Genomic DNA, 25,716 nt, shown 5'->3' with positions numbered 1-25,716 from the left:
TAAACATACAAAAGCTATAGAAGCAAAGAAGCGTGGACCTTGCCCAACACAATATCAAAGTTCCATGTGCTAGATGCAAAAAATCAACGTCCAGGGTTTATTATATGCGCATTGAAGCCATGACTGGGTGGCCGGTGGCATCTTTAATTTTGTAACTCATCCCACATTAATAATTTTGTCCTCTACCCCTCTTCATCTAAATAGTTAATTAGAACAGTAACCTTTTTCCATTTTCAATCAAGTACGAATTAATTTTTTTTTTAATTTAGATTTATCTAGTGTAAACAATCGATAGCTAAAAAACAAAAGATAATTTAAAGTATCATGAAACTTAAGCTAGATTTGTTAGAAATGCGCACTACAACAATTCGGTAAGAGAACTTTAAAATGTTGTGATACAATGTTTGAGCAAACTTTCAAGTGATTCTTTGAAATTTTTCATTATCAGAGTTTTTACTTAGTAATTTTATAGTGCATTTGTAGCATTTTAGTAGTTGATTTGCAGTGCTTGAATAGTTCGTTAGTATTATTCTAGTTAAGTTCTATTCTTTTTGCTTGAAATATTTATTAAATACCTAAATTAACAACTATGGTACCCGTTAATTTTCACATGGCGTAAAGCACCATAACGACCATTGAAATTTGTTTTTTTCACATACAATGATACTCTATAACTTACTGGCAATTTAGGTTAAATCACATAGTTGGTTTACCTTAAATTGTATCGAGCTTGTCTTCAAAATGAGTTGAATTTGAGATCTTATACTTACAAGTTAAGATTGATTTTTTGTTTTTATTTTTAAAGTATAGTACTATGAGCATTCTAAAAGTTCAGACCTAAGTACCGCCACGATTAATCTTAAGCATAAGTTGAGACTCCCACTTAAACAGAAAATATATAAACTTTCATTTTGTATTTATATTTTCAAAACATTATAAGAGATTTGTTGGATACTTGGACGAACATTCATTATATGTTTGTTCCTCATGTTTTCAATATGATTTAGTATTTTATATGTTGCCATTTATGCATGAGCATGCAATTATTTTTAAGTGTATGTAGACATTTATTTATTTATTGAGTACATGAATATTTTTACACTAAGGGGAGGGGGAGTTTGGCAAAGCCACACAATGTGCAGCCTAATTTGGTATCAAATTCATCATCCACGAGATTCGAACCTAAGATCTCTCACTTCTAAGTGTATGTAGACATTTATTTAAATGTTATATAATAAATTTAATTAAAATAAAATAAACTGTTTATGCCTAGGTGCTAGACCCTGCATGCTACCCGACTAACACCTAGGGTCTTTTATAACCTTAAGTATTATAATGTATACATTAATATGGTTGAGCTAGTGCCATTTAGTACTACGGTTTAGGGGTATTCATCTTCATTTGTAAGTAAGAAGCTTTAGGTTTGATTCTCGCCAACATTATTGCTAGTCTATTGTGAGGTGAAATCCACCCATCTTCCTTAGTGTAGCTAATATCATTTGTTCAAAAAAAAAAAAATGAAAAAAAAAATGGTTGAGCTAGTGGTTGTCATTCATAACAGGAAAATATTACGGTAAAATATAAAAAAATAAAAGATATTGGTTCCTTCCAATCAATAGAAAATATATTGGTACCTTTTATTTTAATAAAATGTAATAATATTAAATTTACCCTACAACGGCAACTTTAATATTGCAATAACGAATCGCTCCACATTTTACTCTTTACATCTTATTTTTTTATTACTTGTTTGTAATTTTTACTTTTATTTAGTTTTGGTTTTTTAAAATTAATTTTTTTTTTATTTTAGACTCTTAATTAAGAAGGAATTTTTTTAAAATATTGAAAACTTCATCATTTTAGTATGCTCCGTTTATATAATATATATAAAAATGGAGACTTTGGATGCGGTCTCTAGCTATTAATATTCTTTGATTGAAACCTTGTTGGTTTTCAATTTTTGATTGAAGTCCCTGAAATTAATGTGATAATTTATTTCTATGTACGTTACTATATTTGTTAAAATTAAAAATTAAAAATTTTAGTTGTTTATATAAATGAGATTTTAAATAAAAAACCATAATTTGTGGGATTAAAAATATTAAAATATAAATATACTATTTTGTGCGTGTGTAGATAAACATGGGTACATCATCAAAATTAACCAAAAAATTATTGTATCAAAACATGAGTACATTCTTCAAAATCACCAAAAAAAAAAAAAAAAAGATATTAGGCTTAATAACATTAGTAAATTTCTTCGATTAAGCTTGACATGGATACATTTGAAAATCAAAGAAAAAAGAATGTACCCATATAAATTTAAAAATGGATTAGAAAAAAAATTGAATAGATTTTATATAAAAAAAGGTACATTTTACATATAATAAATTGGTATATTTAAGAATGAGTACATTTTAAGATTCAAAATTTGAAAAAAAATTACATGAATGGGTACATATAATTAGCATGGGTACATTTGGCAAAAAAAAAAAAGGTACAAATAATTTTTTTTTTTTAAATATGGGTACAAATACAAATAAAACTTTAAAAAATATGGGCACAAAAGGAAATTAATATATGGGTACAAATTAAAACTGAAAAGAAAATTGGTACAAATTAAAAATGGGTACAAACTAAAACTAAAAATATATGATAAAAAATTTAGTCATAAATATCAATATACTAATTGTAACATTTTTAACATTAAATGAATATATTTAGAAATAATTAATGATGTTATTAATACATAAGGACCTTGATCAAAAATTGCAAATGAATAGGATTTTAATCAATGAAGTAGCAAAAGGAATGATGAGAACCTAATTTCTCCATTTAAAAATTATATATGCAAGACCATTTCAAATTTCCTTTAGTCCATAATTTAGTAAGCTTTCTTTACGTGCAGGGATGGACTACGTTTGCATGGAAGGAATCTGATTCCCTTGTCTGGAAGCAAATTGCTTACGGAACAACAAAATCTCTGCCAAAATCAAGGTTGGATTTATCCCAACATGTCCCCAACATCCTTTTTCTCTACAAAAACCAAAATTTCCAAATATTCGTATAATAAATAAGCAAATATTTCGAAATTCGACTACTGTGTTTTATATTTCATTAATTTATTATTTATGTTGAACCACAGATCGGTTCAGATTATGAATAATATTTGTCCCTGTTTGTAGTTTGTATCATACTTCAGTAGCTCTAAAATTATCGAGTATCAGTTAATTTTATACTCTCATGACTTACTGAAAAGTTCATGTGGAGGCACACATGCCGAAGACATGAGTTTCTCTCCATCAGCAGACTAATCATGATGCAACATGTGCCAACATCATAATAATGTCTTAGAGTTCCATATTGACCGCGAACGAAAATGGGAGACTCTAAGATCATTCTCCCACAATTAAGCTTCTTTTGATCTAAGATTCCTTAATTATTATTAAAACTCACTAATGATGATTAGGCCTAAACCATTGTATCATGTAAACTCTACTCTAGTAATAAGAACTCCTCTACCCTCCAATTTAGGGCGAACCACAAACATCGTGTGATTGTTTTCTCATCCATAATCTCTCTACATATTATCCTCATTTCGTGACCAAAGCAACCTTAAGGAAAGTCAATCCTCAACACTTAACACTGTTCTTAACCTATTTTTGTGCATCAACAAACCCCGATCAGTTGTTAGTGCCATATTCAAAATGTAGGACATATGATCGTTATTAATATTATTATTATTTTGCTAATATAAGTAGCAAGACAGAATGCTTCGTTACAAGTCCGTGAAGGGTTTTGATTTTATTTTTTATTGTTGCTGTTGTCTTATATGTTTTTTTCCTCTGAACAAGAAACTAGAAAACAAAGGGAACAAAAGTGTATAGCAAATAAGAAGAAAAACACCAGAGGATAAAGACGAAGACGAAGCACCCCAAGAAGGGCACCATGCATGCAATTCTCCAAATAATATGACCACGCTTAAGGCAAAATTCCAAAACCACTTTCAGCTCGATCAGGACTACCGATTGCATTTGAAGCTCATTTTTACCATCCCATAATTTGGGCATAAAGCACTCAAAACTTAAAGACAAAGACACTTGTGGGGTGGGTTTGAAAAACAAGAACTCAATTATATAGTACACTATTATTTGGATTATGTATTTATCATCACATGATTACTATCATTAACTACTAATGTTACTTAGAAATTACAGATAATTAAATATTATTTTTTTTTTATTATAAGCGATATTATTAATCTAAGCTATACTAAAAGGTATGGGAGATTTTGAATCTAGGACGTAAAGTTGATATATACCAAGACAATCCACCACCTGCAACAATATTATGTTCTCTTTAACATGGGATATATATTTTTTGACAAAAGGAAAAACAAGAGAAGGGGGTAAAATTTTCATTTAAACTAGTAATTAATAAAAGGTAGAATATCAAAATATATATATATATATATATATATATATATATATATCGAGAGAGAGAGAGAGAGAGGTTGAAGTTTTATGTACATGAATATTAACACAATTTATTTTTAATTCATTTATAACATAGGTGAGCGACATGTTGATACTTTAGAGTTTAGTACTATTAAGAAATTTGCACATGTTATAATACATGAGTGAAGTATTGTACCATATGGCGGTACTATCAGTGGTGGAGTCAGGATTTTCAAATAATGGGGTCATAATTTCGACAAAGAAAAACTTCATTTGACCATTTCATCGAGCACATGGTGGCCAATTGCTGATTCTTGCAACATTTGCCAAAAGCTTATGCCAGCCACTAGTAGAAAAAAAAAACTTGCGCGACCATATTTTGCACGACGAAGAAGATTTCGTTGCATATGTGTAACTTGCGCGACATAAATACAATTACATTGCGCAAACATTGGAAGAATTGAAAAAAAAAAAAAAACTTTGCGCGACGAATAGTTTCGTCGCGCAAGAATTTGGCGCCAAAATTTTGCGCGACAAGTTATTTTTCATGAGTACAGATCCACTTCGGATCTAAAAAAACGAAGCCTAAGGATCAAATGATCCGGGCCGTTGAAATTTTAGCCAACGCCTACAATTATTATAACTTTAGAGGGCTCCCTATGTTTGTAGCCGTTGGATCAAATTTCAACGACCCAAATTATTTGATCCTTAGGCTTCCTTTTTTTAGATCCGGGGAGGATTTGTACTCATTTTTCATATTGGTCACGCAAAGTGTTGTGAACACAGTTAGTCACGCATTAAACGCTCCCATTTATAGCGTGCATTTAAAACACACTTTGCGCGACCAAGGATTTGTCACCCAAAGTGTGTCGTGTATTATATAAACACAATTTCAGAACCCTATTTTGTAAAGGTTTTGTTTCAAAAGATGACCGATTTAGTTTCAGATTCAACGAAAAGTTGCAAGGTACAAGGCTCGTGTGAACAGAAAGGTAAAATGAAAATTATTGTTGTTTTAGTTGTTTTACATTTGATATGGTTGTAATTATTGTTTTAATAGCCTATTACGTTTAAAATTTTTGTGGTAGGAAACAAAAATGAGAAATGTTGTGATTGCAATAGAGAGGTATCGACATAAACGATTGCCCTCCTTTGATGACAAAAGTTCGATTGAAGCGTCTGCCAAACTTAGGTTCAATATAGGGGGATTGGTGCAGAACCAGTGTTCTACCGAGTTTAGTTCTTGGAAAAAGGTGTCGGTGGACTTGAAGAACTCCATGCTGCAAGAGTTATCGATAAGTTTGTATTAAAGAATGTGTAATTTTTTTTGTTTAAAAATAATATTTTTGTGATATCTAATTTAAATTTATTTTTTTGCCATTACAGGTTGTTTAGGATATTGATGAAACCGATGAGAACCAACGGAAGTATATGGACGCCCTTTTCAAGAGGCAATTTCGGCAGTGGAAGTTCAATGTACAACGGGTTGCAGAGTGCGATGCCGTTGTCGGTGCATTTTTACATGTATGGAAATTTTAATTACAAGTCAAAGTGAACTGAATATATTTGGTGTTTTTATGTATTTCATTGATGAACTACCCACTTTCAAATTTCCAGCGAGGGAAGATATGCTTTTTCTTTGAGTAATTGAATTTCATTGTTTTGCTTCATTTCACTTCTCATATTTTTGGTATACATTTTTTAGGACTTGGGATGATGAAGATTAAGTAAATATTGAGATGCACACTGAGAAATTGGTATGGGTCAAGCATCAAGAATTTGTAGCAATTAGGGGTAGAAAGATGTATGATGCCTTATTATAGGCCTTCAGTATTAAAGTTTTGTGTGGAATTTTGAGAAGCCCTCTTCCTATAGGTTGGAAGACACTAGTTTTAAACTTACTTTCTTCTTGCTTTAATGTGCACTATTTTTATCAAAATTTTATTCTGATAAATTTGTTGTATCTTATCAAACAGAAATTAGATAAACGATTTGTAAAGCTCTAATGAATATGTTGACAAGCAATTACTGTATATGATATGTCATGTGTATAAAGGGTAGACATGATACATAGAAGTGTACAATGTAATCATGAAATTGTACAAGGACAGACATATGCATGCACGCATAAATACACATATTTATGAAGTAATATGCTAAAGGTCTTATTTTCCAAATTAAAAATAGAAAATAATTTTTCTTTATGCTGATATTAATGCTTTATCAACAATTGGCCTAAAGTATAGTTTTGTTTAAAGATAATGAATCTGCAAATCGGAGTCTTTTTCAATTACTTTATATTTTAATTGTGCAGTTTTTATGTGAACTGAGGCCGTATATTTGAGAGATAACATTTATGCTTATCTGCTTGTTTTTTTTCCACCCATTGGGGATCTACCAATTTCTAACATATCTTAAAGGGATCCAAAGTGAAGATCTCAAATTTAATCAACTAAAAAAGTTATGCACATATTTACAATTTCAAGCCACTATCTTCTTCGGCCAATTTCTTAGGGTTCTTATTCGTTTTAAATTTAAGTAGAAATTATTATGCATGTGTACGATACTTTTTATTTTTGTAATCTAATAAATTTATTTTTAATTTTGTAGATGTCACAACTCATTAGAAGCCGGAAGGCAATGATGACTACACCTCGTTGACCCAGTTGGTTCTCCAGAGATGGACATTAGGCCGGTGAATCCGGTTGACCTAGTTGGTTGTCTAGTCCCACAGGCGCCGGCATCTTTGAATTCTTCGGTGGTGCTCCCTGTTAGCGCCGTACGTGCTCACTGGCGCCCCTGCACTCTAGAGTAGATGTCGCCATTGGGATCCACAACCGATGCCTCATGTCCACAGCTTGGTATACTATCCTAATTTACTCCCTCATTCCCATATTAACTTAGTTTTGTTTTTAGGTTCAGTTTGTTAAGTTATATCATTTAAGGATTAAAAAGTTATTATATATTGTTTATTGTTGTCATTGTGTTGGATACATATATTGTTTATGTTATTTTCAGGATTTTAGGAAATGTTTTAATTATAGGGAGGTTCTGCCGAAATTTTGTTAGGATTTGTTATTAGTTTTGGGTTAACGTTAATTATTCATTTCTTTGCAGCCAAGAAAAACACCCGAGGACCTTTTTGGCAATTGAAGACGGCAAACATCACCCGGGTGATCAACGATCGTATCACAATCAGATACGATGAGAGACATCGGGTAGCACTAACGGAAAAGCAGCATAGTGCATTGGTCCACGACATTGGGCACGTCGTGCGAACCTTTTGCCTTATGCTGTGGAAGTCTTGGAAGGCGATGCCAGAAGGGGTGAAGAACACGGTGTGCAATCATTTGTCACTAAGTATTGTCGCCTTTTTAATGCTTTTCATGTAAAATTTATATATTTATATTTATTAATGTCTTTGATTACTAATACTTTCGTAATATTTGTTACATTGCAGACAAACTACAATTTCAATGACATCAACGAGGACATGTTGGCATACCTCAATCGGCTCTTCTCCGAACGTTACAAGCAGTGGAAGAGTGACATGCACCAATATTTCGAGATGTTTGATGATCCGCATGTCACTCTCGAGGAGGGTTGCCAGAAGGAGTTCAATGACCGAGAAGATAGTTGGGTTTGGCTCTGTGGTCATTTTCAGGACCCGGGCTATGTGGTGCGTTTTTAAATAGGACTTCGTTCATTTTACTTTTTAAAATTTTTACTAATGTTCATTACTTTTTTTTTCTTTAAATATTACAACTAATATGTTTATTTTGTGTATAACAAAAGAAGGCAAAGGCGAACAAGATCAATCGAGAGAATAAGACTCTTCTCCACCATTCGGGTTCAAGGCCTCTCATATAGGATGGAGGTGTGGCAAAAGGTATATATTAAAGCTTTCATTTACAATTTTAAAATGTCGCTAATATTTTTTTTTCTGTTTCCGTAGTAACATTTTCCTTATCTTTTTCTATTTCGTGAGGTTCAAAATTCCCGGAGATCGACGTCTTTGCTGATGTTTATGTTCAGCCCGAGGATGAGTTGACTGAGTCCCTTCATGTAATTAATTTATTATGCATTAAAGATTTATACTAATTATTTCAAATTGTTTGCTATTAATATTCCATGTTTTATTTCAAAGGCGACTATGGTGGAGAAGGGTTAGTTGGTCTTTCGGGGGTTCATCTCCCAACTTCCCCTGGACAAGTCAATGGCATCTATAGATCCCCCTGAGGATGCGAGGTTTCACATCCTTACAGAGACGTTGGACCAGACTTTCGATTGGAGGCCAGGGACATATTGTCGGGGGATGGGAAATGCCAGACAACGGGATAGTGGAGCCTTTTCATCCTCGTAGTTGAAGGGCGAGGTTACAGCTTTAATGCAGGAAGTCGTTGGCCTAAGGAGTGAGCTCGCATCGTACAAGACTCATATATCATTGATTGTACAGGCCCTCAGTTCCTCTAGGATCCGTCTCCCCAATTTTTCTGCACCACTGCCGTCAAAGCCCCTTCACCCCAAGCATACATAACAATTAGACCCGCCAACCTCTAACCCCGTCCCCAACCCCACCCTCTTCCAATAGCAGCATCAAGATTACCAAGCACCTCCGAACGACTTGCACATAGATTATGACTCATTTTTTTCGTAGTTTTTTTCCCGCTTTCTTTTTGAACTTTGTACATACATTTTTATTTATATTATAACTAAATTGTTTTTCTATTCATTAATTTTTTTTTTGTCAATTGTGTGAAATATATTTTTTAATAACATTCTATTTATTATTTTTTTTAAATTAAAAATTACACTTTTGTGACGAAGTTATGTCGTCGTGCAAAACAACGGTCGTCTTACATGTTTCGTCGTGCAAACATTTTTGAGACGAACCACAAATGTCCCCATAAATTTATCATCACAAAGCATACTTGTACCCTCTTATATTGCGCGATGAAAACCTTTGTTTGTATACCTTTCTTGCAACGAGCAGTAAAGCGTCGCGCAATCGTTTTGCTGTGCAACGAAACTGCACTCGTCGTCGCGCAAAGTCTTTCTTCACGACCTTTGCATGATGAATTTTGTGTGACGATTTCTACATTGCCATAGATTTTGTGTTACCTGGAAACATTTTGCGCCACGAATACTCCCTCATCACACAAAGTGTTTGATGTAGTAATGAGCATATGTCGACAACTACTATGATCAGTAGAGGTTTGTCAGTACGACTGTAGGAAACTGTCGAATAATGTTGAGACTGCCAATGCTTGTCAACTAAGACATTTCATTAAGCCCGTGGTTCACGTAATAGAGTCACACACAAGAAGAAAGAAAAAGAATATAGGGACGATAAAGAAAACAGAATTAGAAGAAGAAGGAAGTTATGATTTAGTTTGCCAACTATTTATAAGGTCAAATAGGGATTTTGAAGCTGTTGGGGTCATGGGGAATCATTGGCCTCATCACTAGGTACTATTTTCTCGCCGAAAGCTACTCCTCTATTTATATCTCATGCACATAGTAAAAACAATGTTGTAAGTGTAAAGCTTTAGCTGTTTTTATCTTTGTCTTCCAAACAATATATTATAATATAACATAAAATAAATTACAAGCAAAGAGATTCGAATTTGAGTATGTCTAGGTTTGCAAAGCTTTAGATTATAAAAAAAAATTCAACGTACTTTTAATTTTTTTTCTCTCCGCACTCAAATTTGAATCTCCATAATTATAATTTTATACGAATCAAATTTTGAGAAGAACTAGATAGCAACACATCATGCAATTGAATTAATTTTTTTCAAGAGAGGGAAACCCTAATGAAGCAAGACATATCAATTCCCTATGCCATTTCATTGATCATCATAATCTTCACATTGTACCCTTCTGACAGCTAGAACTTATTACAACCAGAGCAACATTAATTTCAGAGATCTGCAGCTTTCCCCTTTGTGGTTGAATTTCGTACCTTGCATTGATACCAATCAAAACCTGAAAACCAAAAATGTGCCAACGACAACATTAATCACGAATCTATGTACTACTGGACAGTGAATTAATTATACGTGTCCTCTAACTTCAGTATCATATTATACCATACTAGTAGTGGACAATTATATACAAATTCAAGTGACCATTCACTAGTGGGTTTTAAATTGGGATATCTAATATGCCCATAAGTTTGGATTTGAATCGTCTAGCTTTTTTTGAGTTTATGGTGAGTTTGATGGAACGATGGTGGTGGGTTCAGTCGAGGTGGGTAGAAATTAATACAAAGAAAACAAAAAGCCAAATAGGTGGGTGGGTGCATAAATAAGAACGGGTTCAATTCCTTGATTCCTACCCATTGGATTAATTCCTTCGATGCTTGCTCGGGGTCGCACCCTTATGTCTCCATCTCTCGAGTCGAGCTCAATCTCTGGCGGGTATTGTTTGGTCTGGAGTGCGGTGCATCTTTCTGGATGATGAACCCCTGTTTGAAGATGAGTGGATCGGGAATCTAACCCAGCGAAGAAAACGCCTACTTATACTGCTCACCAATCACAGATGGACACGTGTCCAAGTGATTGATTTTTTAATCACAGATTGAACACATGTCCATCTATGATTGATGATCAGCAGGACCTGCTGCTGATTTTTTCAGCAGCCAAGTTCTTTCCCATAAGTAATGCATATGGTGTAGTGAGTCTGGTGACTGGTGAGAGCTAGCAAATATATTAAATATAAAGATGTGGGTTACCTAGTGTAGTATTGGCAAGAGATCCAATTTTTGGGTTAAAACCTAGAATTTTAATCCATAAAATTTAGGTTTTAGCACATAAATAATTTTCTTCTCTAACCATTCAGAGTTAAATTTTTAGCACTAAATTATTAAAAAATGAATATAGGATAATTTTTTTTTCTTAAAGTAACTTTGAAAGAATTATGTAGACTATCCTAATTTAATTTTATAAACATTTTAACCTAAAAATATTTTGCTTCCGATAAATATTGAAAAATCACTAAACTAACACCATGAAACTTATAGAACATTATAAAAGAATATGAAGCACATAACATAATTTAATTACTTTAACTTTTGCTTGTTGGATTTAAATTTGGACCGTCAAATCTTTCTTATGTGGTCAGGGCCCAGGCGGGGATGTGACAATTTGGTATCAGAGCCAATCCTTGGCCGGAAGTGTGGATTGTTACATCCCACATCGCCCAAGGGTGTGGATCCTCTAGGCCTTATATGTATATTCTCATCTCTACCTAGCACGAGGCCTTTTGGGAGCTCATTGGCTTCGGGTTCCATCGGAACTCCGAAGTTAAGGGAGTTCGAGCGAGAGTAATCCCAATATGGGTGACCCACTGAGAAGTTCTCATGTGAGTTCCAAAAAACAAAATGTGAGGGCGTGGTCGGGGCCCAAAATTGACAATATCGTACTACGATGGAGTCAAGCTCGGGATGTGGTCGGGGCCTGGGCCGAGATGTGACAGTTGGATTCAGTAAATTTATAAATATAAAACTAAAAAAATACACATATTTGGTAGGTTAGCCCCACTAACTCGGGGGGAATTCTGGCCTTAATTTTCCCTAGAACTAAGTTCTGGGTTAAAACTCATACTTGCCCCAAGGGTTGGAGCAAGTTGGGGTAAGTTTAGAACCTAAAAAAATGAGTTTTACTCCAACGGTTGGAATAGTTCTAACTACGGTCACGTGATGTTCCTATTATGCTTATATGGTGGTTGCTCTAGTGGTAAATAGGATATTCATCTTCAACCAATTAGCTCTCGGATTTAAACTCTCTGCACTTCACTTAGTAACTAAGAATAGTAATAACACTTGTAATAAAAAAAATACAATATCTTAAAATTTGAACATATCAACTCTACACGCTTATAATACATGAAATAATACACTACATGACTTGTAGTTTCTATATCAATAAATTTCTCACATGTGACGTATAATGTATTCTTAATGTGATTTTTATATAAAAAAAGGAGAAAATTTATTTGAACCCATATAACCACACTCTACACCGTATTTAAATTTTAGATATGAATTGTGTCTTTTATCCTATTGCGTATAGAAGAGAAATTAACTTGAAAAAAATAAACTACTAAAATCTATCAATATACTTACACTCAATAACTTTTTAGTTTCGCTTGACCGCTCCATGAAATACATTGAATACTTCGCTATATTATTCATCATCTAGGGTTTACAATATATAGGCACACACACCTTTTTTTTTCTTTTTTTCTTTTTTTGGAAATGGTACGTTATTCATTAAGCAAAGTTGAATATGAACAAACTGAGAATAGTGTGCATGATGGGCCTAGATAAAAACCTTGCTGGGGATTTCAACCCGCTTGAAGGAAAAAAGAGTGTCCCACACAACAAAGAAACCTATCCTCAAATGAACAATAATGCAACAATTAAAAACAATCATCCAGTAATACATCCCTAATCAGGAGCCTCCTCAACCCACAAAAATTCTTGGTCACTGCCGACTCCCATTCGAGCCAGCTAATGGGCTGTTGTGTTACCTTCATGATACATGTGTGTGATCTGCACCTTTGTGAATAACTTGAGCAAATGGCGAAGGTCATTTATGACAGGTCCCAATAATGAATAATCACCATCATTCCCCTTCATGGCTACCATCACCAAAGATGAAAAGTAGTTAAAAAATGATAAGGAACCTAAATCCTAAAGATTACATATCATAATCCTACCTAAAATAGAACTCCAATAACATTTACAATTAAGACTCAAATCAACATTCCCTCTCAAGTTGGTGCATAGATATCATACATGCCCAACTTGATGATTGAGTCTTGGAAAACCTTACTAGATATTTCTTGAGTAAGAATATCTGCCAACTGCTCTTGTGAATTCACAACGGTATAGACACAATCTTCCTTTCAAGATTTTCCTTGATAAAGTGTCAATCAAACTCTACATGCTTTATTCAATCATGTTGCATCAAATTATCAACTATTTCCCTTGAAGATTTATTGTCGCAATATAACTTCATAGCTTCATTTGGTTCAAAACCAAGACATCTCAAAAGTTTACGTAACCAAAAAAGTTCACATATTCCGTGCGCCATACCTCTATACTTAGCTTCCACAAACGACCTTGACACCACTTCTTGCTTCTTACTATGCCACATAACCAAATTACCTCCAACATATGTAAAATACCCAGATGTAGATTGTCTGTCAGTAACATTGTCAGCCCAATATGCATCTGTAAACTCCTCAACATTTAGATGTCTATATTTTCCATAAAGTATTCCTTTACCAGGTGCAGACTTCAGAAATACAAAATTCGCATTATCGCATCCATTTGATCTTCACTGAGTGAGTGCATAAACTAACTTACAACGCTCACAACATATGTAATATCAGGACGAGTATGAGATAAATAAATTAACATCCCCACAAACCTTTGATATCTACCCCAGGAACTTGATCTGGGTAAATACCCAATTGATGCTTCTCTACCATAGGAGTATCCACATGATTACACCCTAATATACCAGTCTCTTCAACAAATCTAACATATATTTTTGCTACGATAAGAAAATACCTTTAGGTGAACGAGCGACCTCAACTTTAATGCAGTACTTTAATTCTCCAAATCTTTCCTCTCAAATTCAGATGTAATATTTACCTGTAAGTTATGAATTTCTTCGGAATCATCCCCTATAATAATCATATCATCCACATAAATGATTAGAGTAGTCAACTTGCTAGGCCTACGCTTCAAAAATAGAGTGTGATCTGAATGGGTCTTTTGATACCCATATTTTTTTCATTGCTTGAGTAAACCTATCAAACCAAGCACAAGGCGATTACTTAAGCCCATAAAGAGATTTACACAATCTGCACACTCCTATATTACCACTCACATCATATCTTGGTCGAAAGACCATATACACTTCCTCTTATAAGTTCCCATGAAGAAACGCATTCTTCACATCAATTTGTTTAAGAGGCCAATCCATATTTGCATTTAAGGAAATCAAACCACACACCATATTCATCTTTGATACCGGAGAAAATGTTTCTTTGTAATCTACACCATACGTTTAAGTATACTCCTTGGCCACTAACCTTGCTTTGTACCTATCCACTGATCCATCAGCCTTGTACTTGATTGTAAACACCTAACGACAGCCAACAGGTTTCTTCCCTTTTGGTAATGGCACAATCTCCCAGGTTTTATTCTTTTGCAATGGTGACATCTCTTCATCCATCGTTTGTGTCCACTTGGGGTCTCATATGGCTTCTTCTACCTGAGTTGGAATTTTGATTGATTCCATATGATTTACCAATGCCCTACGTTCTGGTGAACAACGCTCACATGATACATATTTAGCAATCAGATACTTGATCTTCCCTTATTAGGTGGCACACCACAATTTTGTCTTGCTGACATTTTATAAGTACTTACACTAATATTAGGATTAGTTGTATTATCATTTAAAATACTTACCTCTTGGATATTCAGAGGAGATGGAACGTGCATTAAAGAATCAGAGATATGGTCGATGTGGGATCTTTCAACACGTCCCCTCACGTGAGACACAATTAGTGGTCACACATGGGAGATCCACACATGTCACACATGGGAGATCCACACATCGACAACCACGTGGAGCCAAGGAGACTCTCCCTACATGCGGGGCCAAGGGACCCACCCATCACGTGGCAGTATGGACCCATTCTTTAGCTTTGATACCATGTAGAATTATCAGAGAGACGGGTTGAAGGCCCACTTCCAACAACACCGACATTGTCCCCAACTTGGTAATTACCACTTGCACAATTCGTCAGGTATGAGGTTTTATCATAAAAGGCCTCAGTATTAGTTGGAGTGAGGTTAGGATATATTAAAGTCTTATTTTCTCAGAGATAGGATCGATGTGGGATATTTCAACACATAGGTGGTGATTGTACTTCTCTAGGTCTGGTCACTAATCCTGCATAAATGAGGGATCTTCTTACATAAAGATTTGCTTACCTGATCAACATACATCTTCTTACAAATATCTTAAATAAAGCAAGATTCAGGTTTAATCAACACTATGTGAAGATTAAGAACTAACTCATCGAGTGTGGTAGGATTCCAAAGAGGTGGGGAAAGATTATTTGGCATGGTCACACAAGGCAACTAGGGGTTTATCGAGAGTAACGTTGTGGAGGGTGATAAAGACTCCATTAAAAATAGTGTTTTTGGTGTTGGCAACATCATTCTGCCATCCTCATGTAACTCAAATGATAAATTGGTTCTCACCAATTATTATTAATGTTGATTTCTATTAAATAAGGAAGAATTGAAATGAAAGACGATGTATATAGGTTCAAATATCCCAAAAAAAAGGCCTACATTTTACACCCTTTAAATTTGAGGTGATTTTTAAAATGGACCATGCAGTTTCAATGTGTACCTTTTGTTTTTTGAACGTATAACACTCCTAATAAAAATGATATAGAGTGTACATCTCTCTTTTTTTGTCCTTTTTCTATTTTTTTTTAAGAAAATTAGTGATGTGCAATGATTAAGTAATGCAACTAAAGCCACGATACTACGGTCTATTAGTATTATTCTCCACTTATAAGTGGAAGATCTTACTTAGATTTGACTCATGTAGATGGTAAGTTCGATACCAATTTCTTATGTATCTGTAAACACGAAATTTCCTGCAATAAATAAGACAAGAATACATGTACAAAATAATATTTGTATGAATGAATTTGTAGGGTTACAATCTTTGTGGGTATCCTTTTACAAGAAAAAGAATTTCCCCTAATTATCTCCAATATTTGTATTATTCAAAGGTGGTGAACACTTTATCTTGAATTGGGCTTGAGGCTTCTTCAAGGACAGTTGAGTCTTATTTTGAACGAAGCCATACCGCAAGTAGTGTTACGTGGTGGATGAACCGGCATGGGTGTTTATTATGCTTATTCATTCTCCACGAGCTTAATGAAGAACAAGAGCGTTTGGCATTTGGTGTTTAATTTTGCCAGAGAGCTTTCTAGTTTTCTCCAAAGGCTTGGACTTGCTTCGTTTTCTCTGCAATCCATCTCCTGAAAATGAGCCAAGTAATTATAGGCAATGGATCAAGTCTGAGTTTAGAATCCCTAATTTGAATCTCTTGGTTTGTGGGATTGATTTTCTGATTTGATTTGCTTTGAATTGATTACTTAATTTAGCTCTTAATTAAATCAAAATCTTTGATTTAAGAAATTAAACCCTAATTGATACAACTTGATCAAATTAGAGTCAATTTATTCCCTTTTGTATTTGATTTGATTTGACTGATGGAGTTAACGCGTATCATTCTTGATAACTTATCCAGTTTTGATGATTCACATGTCATTTGTGCAATTTGGTGGGACCTTGCTGTGGACCATATAAGCCTTGGCTGGTTAAAATTTAATATGTTGATGAATATATATTTCACTGATATTTGCATGTCTATAGTATCACTGAGTGTTAATATGTATCACTGTATTATAAAAAATTAGGTATAATTAGATTGTTAGTCTTGTTGTGATAAGGTAGTTGGAAGATAGCTTCTGTAGTTAAAAAAAAAAGATTTAAGCCCATGTGGTAAAGTCTCTTAGGATTTATGCCCAAAATTGAAATTTTGTCAGCTCTGCGTTAATTATTAGCACGTGAGTCACACATGTGAGGCATTAACATGTTAGCACGGATGCTTACATGTGAGGCTAACTTTACCTTTTTAGCTTCACATGTGAGCCTCATGTGCTAACAATTAATGAAGAGTTGAGGAAATTTTTAATGTTGAGCTTAAATCCTAACAGACTTCACCACAGAGGCTTAAATCCTAATTTTTTTATTTTTTTTTTTACCAAGAGGCTATCTTCTGACTACCTATCACTACAGAGACTATTAATCCAATTAAGCCAAAAAAAATATAACAATCATAAGAGGCATCAAAATGACTTAAAATTATAGCGCAAAATATAGGTAATCTTTTTATAATGACCAATCCCAACACAAATTTAATAACGAACACAATGTTAAAATAATGGGTAATGCTAAGGAGACCATTTATTTAAACCATAGTTTGAATCATATGACGTGGTTATTGATGATTGAATCACTACTTAAGTGTTGAATAATGTGCTTATTTTCTATTAACAACACATCACATGATTTGCAAATGTGATCTAAAAAGTTAGTTTAGAGACTCATGCACAACGAATGCAAACTATCATAACAAGATAGATCCAATATGCATACCCAAAGTATACTTATAAGGCAACTCTTTTAGATCTTTTATATACTACAAGATACAACAAGCTTCTATATAGTTTCTGAAGACAAACTAAAATGAAGAACTCGCCGATCGAGTAATGAAAATAACGGGTTCTAGCAAAATCATCCCCTACTTGGCAAAGATCAAAACAAAACCCCTCTCACCTGAATGCGAAAGTGTTTTAGAGTGTTGATTCATTTTTCTTTCTTGATTAAAATGTATATATCTCTTTCTTACAAGTGCATTGCATTACTGGAACATAACATTTTATCTTTAAAAGTCATGGCATATTAGCTTTAATATTAGCTTTAATATTAGCTTTAATATTAGCCTACTTTATGCACCGAAAGAAGAAAAAATTTACCACACTTTGGCTGGTTAACAATTCAGGAGCAGGACCACATGTAACATGTTGTGGCGGCTTTCTTGATTATTGAAGAGCCAAGTATCGGATTGTAATTCTAAATTTTATGAAAAGATTCAATAAAAAAAGGTTATTTTATAAAGTCGCGGATTGTGTTTCTAAAGTTGAGAAATGTCAATGGGATTATCTCAAAAGTGAGGCGTTTTATGAACTCTCTACCATCTCATATTTTTTACACAATATTTTTAATATTAGCATGAGAATTAACATTAAACTGTAAAGTGGTAAAGAATTCATAAAAAGTCTCACTTTTAAGACAGTCCCTTTAACATTTCTCTCTAAAGTTTATGAAAGATAGATTGACTACAATTATTAGAATTTGATAATATGATATTATTTATAATAAATATTACACCTACTCTATAAATTCATTTAAACTAGGAAAAAGGAGATGATTTAACCTAAGACGCGTTGGGTTAATTAAGAAAACCATATTTCAAACAATCTTGTGAGATAATCCAATTAGAAAATTGGAGTATTAGTTTACTAACTTTTGCCCAATTAACACTTTGGTTCCCGAATTAAAAATTCGTGAGTATTAGTTCTCAAGCTTGTTACAATGTAAAACACTAGTATTTTTGGGCTACACTGTTAAAAGTTTCACACAGATAAAAGGGTTTTAAATGGAAAATAATTAAAGGAGGTGTAGAAGTCCATACTGGGCTACACGAGGAAAAGAGTAGGAGGTATAGAAGTCCTTAGTTGAGCAGGTCTGCCCAAATTGGCTCTTCGACTGCATTGGATTGTGAGCTCTAACTTATATTAAATGTCTTCTAAGAGATAAAGTCCAACTATCTATAGAATTTTTAGACTTATTATATTAACATCTCACAAATTGTTGAATAAACTTCATATTTGCTATTTCACTTAAAAATTATATTAATACACCCCACATACTTTCCTATAATACCTCCACACCCCACATTCTCAATATGCATCTTATATTTTGTACATACACTCCACATTCAAGTAAATGAGAAAATCCATAAAATAATTCAAGAAAATCCATAAAATAATTCAATCTACTAAAGTACTAAGATCTTCTTCTAATTTGTATTTTTTGAGATCATTCTAAAGCATGGCTTTTTTATTGAGGATTTGGCAGGCGGCTATTGGCAGAAGAGACCCTGGATCCCCATTCAAGCAGCTCTTTGCTTGTGTCATCCTTGTGAATAGTGACTTCAACAAAGCACAAGCAGTCTTTCTTCTCCCCCGTTGCTGTTGCAATCGCTTCCATTAGCCCCTCCTCGGTACGAACCTGAGACCCAAAAAGGAACGAAAAAACACATACATTAGGTCATAATTTACTTCTCCAACTCAACATAGTCCAACAAAGCAAGTCCAATGCTATTTCTCTAAGTTTGTACCCTAAAAGATGAATACGAATATAGAAGTTTAAATAACGCAGCAAACGCAAGATTAATAATTATCGATGTCATCGAAATCACTAAAACAATGAAAAATATGAAGTCTTACCTCATGTGAAGCTTCTGAAACATCGATTTCGTGTATCATTCGTCAAAATAATTTTGCTCAATCAACATGTTTGTAGTTTCATTGGTTAGGGTTTTGTTCAACAATGGAGAATGGGAGGGTTTTAATAGTTGAGAAGATATATAATACGCTAAAAGTGATTTGGAGTGTATTTAGAAAATTTTATTTTTTTTAAACCTAATAAGATCAAAATTGCCATTGCATAATGGGGTAAATAAGTCATTTAATATTAAATTTTAGTATGGGGAACATTCAACATTTTGTAGGGTGTTAATATAAAAAACCTTATTTAATTCTACCTTAAGTAGGGGATTGAATAAACCTATAGAGCATTTTTTTTCCATACAAGAAAGAGAAAAAAAAATTAGAGCATATTGTTCCCCTTCTTCCAATTTTCTTATTTGATTGCCCGGTGAAAAGTCGATTGTTATTGTCTTTATTGCTCCAAAAAGATAAGAAAATAGTTTCCTTCTTCTTGTTGCTACAGCGAGGCAGCTCGAGACTGGTAGGTTGGAAACCAACTGAGTGACATGGCAACAGAGGCTGCTAAATGGTAGGCGTCGGCGCGGCTCGACTGAGGCCATGGATGGTGTGATTGGGAGTTGTGGTGTAGGTTGGCACAGGTTAAGAGGTTTGAGGACTGTGCAAAGTTATACTACGGTATGTGTTGTAAATGATGCGGCTACTACCTCCTAAATCGATGCGGCACTAGAATTGCAAAGTTAAGGTCAGCAAGACTTGGAGCTACGAGAGAGGCACGAGGCCCCTTGCTGGCAGGTTAGCCTACTTGCTAGACCTTCAGTAATTCAAGGACTTCTTTTGCTCGTGAGAGTTATGCTACTTTCGGAAAGAGGCTGAAGGTCTTGGTTGAAAAAGATCGTTCAGCGCAAGAGTTCTGCGCTGCCCCCCAATGCCTGGGTTCGGAGATTAAGTGAAGTATCCATCTGTGACTAAGCTAGATTGACTTTTGAAAGGCTCGCCATTATAAGAAATAGGGAGGAAGGTTTGTCAGTTGAAAATGTGGATTTGGCTACCAAAGAGACTTCAAAGCTTGCTCTTTCTGCCTTTACCACATATATGATGTCTGCACAGAAGGAGGAAACTACTTGATTTTAGTTTCTCAATTGCTGCAGATAGAGTAGTTGAGGATGAAGTTGCCAAAATTGGAGCTGCTAAAGATGAAGTGTCAGATAAGAAAACTGTTGAGTCCGAAGTGACTGCTAAAGGCGTGAAGGCATGTTAGAGGCAAGGGGGCCGCTAGAGAGGTGACTACTAAAGGCATGAAGGCATGTTAGAGGCAAAGTAGTCGCTAGAGAGCCTAAGGCTATCATAGCTGTTAATGAGTAGTATGCTTTAGCTTGTGTTGGATTTTGGTGATCATCGTGCAAATTGGTGATTGCATTATCCAGGCTTCCTAAAACTCCTTTGGTTTGCAATATTTTAAATAGTTCTAGTTGGTGTTGGCCTAACAATTCTTCTCAAAAGTTGTTGGAAATTCAATTTTCTATTTTAATATTGTGCCAAATATTCTTAGCTTTGATGATATGATTCAATGGACTCTTTTGTCATTGGCATATACTCTGCTGCTTTTGCTCAAGGTAAGTTTCGACAATCTAAGCCTAAGGTAGGTTGGCCTAAACTTGTTTGGTATAATCAAAATATTCCTTATACGAGTTTCATTCTTTGGTTGGCTATTAAATGCAAGCTTTCTACTCTGGATAGGATTTTGACATTTGTTTTGTGGGCTCCTATCACTTGTGTCCCATGCTCTAATGCTACTAAGTCTCATTGCTACCTCTTCTTTGAGTGTCTTTTTACTAATCGTATTTGTCTTCCGAGTTGTTCGGGTATGTCGTCCCTTGGCTAAGGAATCCTTGGCATCTTTTTGTCATGTGGGCTGCTAGCAGTTGGAAGGGAAATTTTGTATCGTTGATAGCGTTGAAGTTATGTCTTTTTACTACTATGTATTATATACAGCATGAGCAAAACAAGTATAGATTCACGAACTCATGTCAACCCTAAGCGATGGTTCTCGACTCAATTAAGTCTATTGTTAGACTTCGGTTGAGTTCTTGGGAAAACGCTCATTCCACTGCTAATGAGTCTATTGTACAAGAATGAAATATCCCCCTAAATAGTTACTGTTTGTCGTTGCTATTTTGGTGCAACGTTGTTGACTTATGCTTTCTATTTTTCCAGTGGTTGTAGCTCTTTGCTGCTTTTTCGTAGTTTTTTTTTTTTTTGGTAAATTACACAAAACTACCTCAACTATTGGGCCAATCACAGTTTCATCCCCCATCTTTAAAACATTTCAATGTCATACCTCATCTTACGAATTTGTTACAATATCATAGCTCCATTAGGTTTTCTGTCAATCTCTTTGTTAAATGCTGATGTGGCTTGAGACGGGGTCCATTTTCAATTCCAACTTGATTAAAAAAATTAACTAAATATTTATAAAAATAAAATAAAAAAACCTAACCCATACCCAGATCCCCTTCTTTACCCCTCACCTCTCTACAACTCCCGTCCACCCACATCTTTCTCGCATCCCACTTTTCCTCCACCCTTCCTTTCCCACGCCATCAACCGAACCCTCAAAACCTCGTGCATATCTCCCCCTCCATTCCCACCACCATCTAACTTTTCGTCAGCTCGCCGTCACAAAAAGTCACCATGGTCATCGATATTGGTAGCCGGGTCTCGTAGATCCGCTACAAAAAAGCCCCAACTTCAACTCTGTTTTCAACCCACTCATATCCAAGTCATACTCCTAGACTCCAAACCCAATCGTCCCCGCCTCCTCTCCCGAACCCCAAACTAAAACCCAGAAAATCCTGATCGATTAGTGCTAAGAATTTGAAATTTAGGGTTAGCGTTTGGATGGAATTGGGGTATTTTGTTTGAAAGTGGTTACATGGATTAATTTGGTGAGGGTGAGGGTGATGGGTGTGTAGGAGATGGAGGGGGAGGGGAGGTGGAGATGGAGGAAGAGAGGGCGAGAGTTGCAGAGGGGTGAGATGGAAGGAAGGGGATCTGGGTGTGGGTTTTTTTTTAATTTTTTTTTTTTAAATATTTAGTTAATTTTTTTAACTCCGCCGCCTATGTAAGTTTATCTTACATTGCCGGTCCCAAGCCCGGGTAAACGATGAGGGGGAGGGCGTCAGGTAGTCGACAGCCGGCACTCCACAGTTACGTCGAATCCTTATGAAAATGAATTCAGAACGAAATCACGCTAAAGCTAGGGCGTCACCCATAAGTGGCGCGCTGTGTGGCCCGAGCACAGTGATAAGTGAGCAAGGGTCGTTGTATCTCCATAGGCACCCGGATGCAGTGTTAAATGAGCAAGGGGGCCATAGAAACTTCTTACCTCAACCTACATGCTTCACTCACAAAGCTTCAACATACAAGCTTCAACAAAAGAAAATTCAGAGAACTTAGCGAAGAAGGCTTTGGTGTATTTAACACAATACGTTGAAATGAAGGAAAGCTATTTATTGATATCCCCGATAAGTCACAAATATGTACATATACATGAGTCAAAATAAACAAACAAGAGGGAGCCTTCACAAAGGTTGCTTAGGAGAAGTCTCAACAGTCGGTAGAGCCCCAGAAAGAGCAGGCACTGGAGGGGGATCATTTGGAGCCTTAGTACTGGACAGAACCCTAGAAGGAGGAGGCAGCAGAGGTTGATCATTTGGAGTTTCATTACGCGGTACAGCCCCAGAAGACGAAGGCAATAAATGCCTTTGGAACAAACCCACAAATCTCTGATGATCAAGTAAAACCTGACCATCAGATTCCTTCATCTGGTCAAGCTTCCTCTTCATGTTTGTAACATAGTCATGTGCGAGCCGGTGCAACTATTTATTTTCATGCTTGAGCCCTCTAATCTCCTGTTTGAGACTCATCACTTCAGCCGCCAATGATTCAACTTGGCGGGTTCGAGCAAATAGGCGTAGGGACATGTTAGACACAGAACCTACACACTGAACACTGAGAGCCAGAGAATCCTTAACAGCCAATTCATCAGACCGTTTGGAAAGTAGTCTATTATCTTTGGGAGTGAGAAGGTTCCTGGCCACTACCGCAGTGGTCATATCATTCTTCATCACAGAATCCCCAACAGTAAGAGGACCATTAGGGGAGACGAAGGATGGGTGCCATATGTTGTATGGAGAAGGCGTGGCTGCCTCTTCAACAAGGTTCAAGTTAAAACGACGGTCGGATGGGCCAGACATTTTCAAAGGTGTTGAAGAGAGAAGAGGTCGGACAAATCAAGATCTTAGAAGTGCAAGAATGGAGCTTCTACTGGTGGAGATTCAAGTGTGCTTTGGAACTTAATGCCAGCCTCTATAAAAATTTGTACTCGACAGAGCTTCAGAAATCGAAGAGGCGTTTGCTTTCTCAAAAACTGGGCTGCTCAGAGACCACGAGACGTTTGCTTTCTCAAAAGTTGGGCTGCTCAAAGACCACGAAGGCCGATCTCAGAAATCGAAGAGGCGCTTGCTTTCTCAAAAGCTGGGCTGCTCAGAGACCACGAGGGCCGATCTCAGAAATCGAAGAGGCACCTACTTTTCCAGCCTTGTCAGCACCTGTCAGCTTTGCGGAAATTATGGGCATTATGTCGAAGATTTCTGGTGAAGTAGAAAGCACATGAATCTTACTGTTCAATCACCCACTTCCCACACGCAACATTAGCTCATGGGTACCACAGATAACTTTGCCAAAGTTCTCTGACAAAGTTGAGACACGTGAAGCTTGCAGCTCCCACTACACCGCTCTGACCAAGAAGGGTAAAAGAATAGCAAAGAAACAACACTAACAAAGTTTAGACACATAAATTTTGAAGGTCTAGCTACCATATTATTACCCACAAGGGTAAAGGAACAGTACCACTGCTGGATAATTGGAAAGTCCTTGTGTGTCAACCTCTGTGCTTCGTGGCAAGATAGACTAGCAAACATGCCCAACCTTTTCTCACATTCGAGAAAACACTCCCAACAAGATTGCTTGCTCCAAAATCGAAGAGGCACCGCCCTCCGATTCTCGAGAGCCAGACTCCCAACATGATTACTTTCTCGAAAATCGAAGAGACACCGCTCTCCGAATCTCGAGAGCCAGACCCCTAGCAGGATTGCTTTCTCAAAAATTACACGCAACATCAGCTTTCCAGATACCACAGACCACTTTTTCAAAGTGCTCTGACAGAGTTAAAACATGTGAAGCTGGCAGCTCCCACTACCGTGTTATGACCAAGCAGGTTAAAAGAATAGCATTACTACTTGTTGTTAGGGAGACTCCTATATATGTTGACCTCCATCCCCAACAGACAGGCAGACCTGCAAAAATGCTCAACCATTCCTCATATCTGAGAGGGCACTCCCAAAGAAGCCTTTCGAAATATTCAGCTTTCTTTCCCCCCGATAATACCTCTGCAAACAAGCTATACTAGAGCAAGAATATCTCATATCATCAGGGTTAAAAGCAAGAGTATCCCATATCATGTTTTTTCCCTGTCCTTTCCTTTAGCCTTGTTCTTACCTGCAAGACAAGGAGAAAGAGAGCAATCAGTCAGCACTTGGAATCAAACTTCCAGTTAGGAACTGACTGCCTGGAACCCCTTACTTGATTACTTACCTGGCATTGCTCTAGAGTACTCATCTTCAACATCTTATGCTTCCAGGGAAGATACCGCATCTGTCTGAGGAACAGATAGGGCAAGTGAGAAGGATACAAGGAAGCATGTGGAGACAAGCGTAACAGCACACGTGCCGATACATCCACTACCCTGTCAAAAGCAAAAGTATCCCATATCAGCAGGGTCGAACGTACTATAGATTTGATGGACTTGTTTTGACCCTCAAATTCTTCAGTCGGCCTTATACTCTGGAGGAAACCAGAAAACCCTCCAGCCCAGTTCAAGAATAAGCCTATGAAAAATTACTTCTTCAAAAGCAAAAGTATCCCATATCATCTCTTCTCATTTTTCTTCTCTTTATCCTTCATGCTGCCTGCAAGATAGGGAGAATGTGAACAATCAGCCGGAACT

The sequence above is a fragment of the Malus sylvestris genome, chromosome 7, assembly GCF_916048215.2.
Source record: "Malus sylvestris chromosome 7, drMalSylv7.2, whole genome shotgun sequence".
NCBI lineage: Eukaryota > Viridiplantae > Streptophyta > Magnoliopsida > Rosales > Rosaceae > Malus > Malus sylvestris.
Note: the sequence above shows the minus strand (reverse complement) of the source record.